Below are 4,814 nucleotides of genomic sequence, written 5' to 3'. Positions count from 1 at the left end.
CCACTCTACATCAGCTCTCCTAGGGTTTTATTAGATGCAGATTCCAAGTGCCCATGTTCAGGAAGCCTGCATGGAAAAGCAGATATGGTGCCATGGTCCCTCCCAGCCATGTGTTGAGGTCTTTGCTCTGATGCCTCTGTGCTGATGCTGCTTTGGCAGTTTGTGATGAGTTCTGCCAGCTGACCCCAAACCCAATCCTTCAGAGCCTGTTTTTTTCTGCTTTTCCAGTAAGTTAAACAGAGGAGAAAAAAACTGTGTGGGAGAAAGAGTATTTAATTAGATTGGTACCAGCAGGGAAGGCAGGAGAGGGGCTGCTAGCTTGGCAAATCCAATTTGGTTTCACTGAATGGAGGAGTCGAGTTAACTCTGTAATCTCTGTTTAGCATCATTCCTGGAATGCCTCCTTCCCTTCCCATTTGCTTAGGTGGGTAAGACCCAGCAGAGGGTAGAGGAGAGTGCTGTGGAAGCTGCACAGCCCGAGCTTTATTTGGACAACATTAAATTCTAGCCAAAGACTGAAATAATGGAAGTCATGAACTGTAACTGAGACTGCAGTCCCTGGGTAGCATTGAGCAGCATGCAGCTGGGGGAAATACCAGCCTTTCCTTTGGGAAATCTCAGATCCCTTCTGATGGCCTGAGTCCTGTTCCCTCATTTCAGTGGAATCCTTGTGGGAGAGGGTTGGCTACTTCCTTGTAACACTCAAGGGATCCCATTGCTGGTCCAAAATGAAGAAGATGACAGAGGACTGAAGCCTCACAGCTTGGAGGGCTGGCTGGGAAGGCTGGAAAAACTTGGCCTTGGTGGGAATCTATGGATGGAAATGTCTGTGGGATGGTAGTCTTTGTGTCACACCACATCCATCAGTACCCAACCTGAACTGTCATTGTACCTCTTTGCACCCTGAACCCACACACTCTGCACCACCCAAGCCAGAAAGACGGATCCAGGATCTAGCCCAGAACAGGAATGTGGGATTTGTCAGGCAGAGGGAGGGAGCGAGATGGAAGGAGGGGCAAGAGAAGGGCATCCTTTTTGGAAAGTGGGGGTCTGCTGCTAATAAGCATCTTGTACCCATCTGAGGGTGGGTTGGAAAGAAGAGTCTGTTTCTTTTCTGCAACAGACAGCTTCGTCTCTGACTTGATTTCCAAGAAACGGTAGGAATGGTAGGGGGCTTCACTGGCTGTATTATTTCCACTTTGATTTCCTTTCAGTTTACCTTTCACTGCTTCTGCATCGTTTTCCTTTGCTGGGATGCTCAGACCTCGTGCCGGGCAGAAGAGCATCATCTGCACCCTCGGCAGCCCCAGCTGTGCACAGCAGCACGGCCAGCACAGCCGCCTCCCACCGCCCTGGTGCACATCAGGGTCTGGGGAAAATGGGGCACATGAGGATCCAGGCTGGGGCTCTCTGCAGGACCCATGCAGGACCCAAACCACCTGTGAAACACCTGGATGAAGTGCTGATGGTGCCAGTGTTGTCTTCCTCAGTGTCTCTGGTCAGTGCAAAGCTGAGGGAAGCTGAAGCCATTTGATGAGGAAAATTATTTCCATTTATCTGTGTCTTCATGTATTTGTAATTTTCTTCTGTAAAGGGGAGGAGCAAAGTCATACCACAAATTCAAATGTTGGGTTTGGTTTTTTTGTTCTCTAGGCTGTCCATGGAAACCCAAATGTTTCATTTCACATCAGTACTTTGAGTCTGGCCCAAAGAATGAGGCATTTGTCAGCTGCCCCTTATTCCCATTTCCAAATCAGCAATCTGCACTTTTATCCATGCTTTCCCATGTACAATTGCCTGATTAAGCCTTTCTACAAAGCTAGCCCAGCCTGGGGTTTGGCCACATGCTCCTTATTTTGCTCTTTACTTGGCAAAAATTGCCATTTATTAATTGATTATCAATATCAGTTAAATAAAACAGCATTGCTGGTGTCCTCAGCTTCCTTGACCCACAGCAGGGCCAGGCAATGGTAGTGCAAATGCTTCCAGCCTCAAGGCACTTACTGAAGCACATTCATTTAAGAGCCAAGTGCATCTGTGGTCAGGGTGAACACACTTGCTTTTCTTTTTAAGCTTTTCAAAACACAGATTTGAGCTCTTTGACCTTGAGTGTTACTGCACAGTGCAAAGCTGAAGCCAAAGTCCTCAATCAAAAGTGTCTATTACTTTTTTAAAATACTGCCTACCTTTAATTCTTATTTATTCCTCTAAGGAAATAAGCCAAGGCAGAGTGGTTGCTGAGTTTGGTACATGAGCTGCACACACAGCAGCTATCTTCAGTGTGTTGTTTTAATACCGATGCCAACAGATCCACAGTTCAATATGCTCCTCAAATTTACGGTGTTCCACAGAAAGTCCAACTGGATGAATAAAAATTGTTCTGAGCTGGTTTTTGTTTAGTTTGGTTTTTTTCTCACTCAGGCTTTACTGAGTCACCTAAAGCAATTGGAGAAGCTGAACACATTTTAGGCACACAGCAGTGAGGATGGCCACATCCTCACTGCAGGCTGGGATTTACCTGGTTCCAGTCACTTTGAGCTAAATTTTGCAATTCCACCCCTAAGAACCGTAAATCCATTTTGTGCAATACTTGAGGCAGGGCAGACCAGCTAAGCTGTGCATTGATGAGGTGGCCTCTGTATCCATAGGGTATTTCAGTAGAGGGTTTTGTGGGGGGAGCAAAGGCATAGCTGGTGCAAACAGGAATCTATTGTCTCTGCTCCTTTTTCCCCCCTGTGCAGCTATGTTCTGCTGCTGTGTGAAATCAAAACCTCTCTCTGCCAGCACTGAAACCACATGGGATGACAAGGATGGACACATATCATCCACGTCCTCATGCACAGGTAACAATGAGCTCTTGTGAGAGCCCTTTAAGCTCCTTTTTTCTCTCCAACCTGGGCACCTGGTTTCACTGGCGTTGTGTGAGATGCTGAATAAATACTGGTAGTTTAAATAAGGTGTCACTTCTCGCCTACTCTTTCTCCTGAGAGGGCATGGGGAGAACCAGCTATGAGAAGCTCTTCTCAGTGCCCTGAGCTTTGCATCCAATCCCATAAAATCTCACTGTCTCCATCGCTGCAAAATGGCCGGGTGCTTCCTGTTGCAAAATATTGCAAAACATGGATAGTGTTTCCTCTTAAGTTAGTTTTGTTAAAAATGTTTCTTAGTAAGAAACCAGGTGTCATGATCATACTACCAAGGGATCTTGTTGGTTATCAGCCATGGTGGTGGTTTCCAGAGCTGGGTTACAAACCATGATAGAAACTGATGAACATCTCTTTTCTAAAAACCTGGATCAGGATGCTGCTGATCTGGGACAGATGGGTTCTGGGTCCTGGGAAGACAGACGGGGCCAAAAAGTGATCTTCATATCATGGAGCAGTGCCAGATGACCTCATCCCACACAGAAGGTAAGGCAGCTCCCATGGGGCACAGGAGGCCACCACTGCCAAGGAGCCATGGTGGGAAATGCTGGGAAGAAGAGAGTGCAGGAGGAGTTCCATGGGGGAGCCCTCACCCCAAGGCAAGGCATTACTTTTGGTGGTGAGGCAAGGACAGATGATAGAGAAATCTGTGGAGTGACTCTGGTCTTGCCTTCAAGGGACTTGGGCAGGTGTCCCATAAAAATCTAGACTTTTCCATGTCATTACCTAATGAGTTCCTCTCCCATGCTGAGGTTCCACACCTGAGCAATGTCAGGGGGTACTTTTGGCCTTGCTGTTGCATTAAGATCTTGACGATAATTTTTCTGAGGTCCAAATATGATCCCAGGCTCTATCCAGGGAATCCCTGAACTGAGGTGCTCCCATGCTGCTGTTTAAACACATCAGCTTTACAGCATCTCCTTTTTCTTTGCACACTGGAAAAGCTGGACAGTGCTGTGTGATCTCCCTGAAAGAATTCCTGAGTAAAACACAGCTCAGTTCTTCAGGGTATTTTCCCCCTCAGATCAAATAGGAACCTGCTCAGGGCAAACAATAAATAATTTTTTTAAGCCTTTTTAGCTGCTTCTGAGAGCCTCTCTAAAGCAAATAGTAAGTGAATAAAATTGAAATATGTACATATTGAATCAAATGCAACCTGGAAAAAACTGTCTGTAGGGGGTCTCAAAGGAGACAATAATGATTCTGGGAGCACACATGGAGACACACAGCCCAGCCCCAGGTGCCCAAAATCACTGCAGGTGAATACACAGGTGACGTTCAAATCAAATCTAATCCCAAGCACTGCTCCCGTGAATATGATGTTCTATCAGCACGGAGACCTTGAACTCTACGGTTTTTCTGTTTGATTAATATTACAGGAGGAAGACGATGCAGGTTTCTGTCCATCTTCATCCTGCGGCTCTTCATTCTGGGGAGGGAAGCCCTCCCGAGGGCTGTGAGGAATGAGAAGGTGAGAGAACTCTGCGTGCTGCTGCTCTGCCTTCATAAACTGAGGAGGAGAGTCACAAGATTTAGAAAATTCCTCCCCCCCCCCCCCCCCCCCCTTAAACTCCACCACTTCTCTGAAGCCTCACGTTTCCCTCCAGCACTTTTGCCTTCGTTCGGGGACGTTTGAAACTTTAAAGGTCGTCTGCAAGGGACGCACGGCTCTTCCGAAGCGGGAAGGGCTGCGGGGTCGGGCTGCTCCAGCCCACCTCGACGGCTGAGCTCCGTCCTGCCACAACCGCGCTCCAAGCACGCCCGAGCGGGCTCCGGGCGGGCAGGAGGCCGGTGGGACGAGCCCCGGGAAGGGGGAGACTTCCCCCCGCGACCCCCGCGGGGCCGCCCCGGGGCGGGGCCGGCGCCCAGAAAGCCGGGGCCGGCAGCGGG

The sequence above is a fragment of the Corvus hawaiiensis genome, chromosome 30 (genome assembly GCF_020740725.1).
Source record: "Corvus hawaiiensis isolate bCorHaw1 chromosome 30, bCorHaw1.pri.cur, whole genome shotgun sequence".
NCBI classification, from domain to species: domain Eukaryota; kingdom Metazoa; phylum Chordata; class Aves; order Passeriformes; family Corvidae; genus Corvus; species Corvus hawaiiensis.
The sequence above is the reverse complement of the archived record's forward strand: the minus strand, read 5'-3'. Positions refer to the sequence as shown.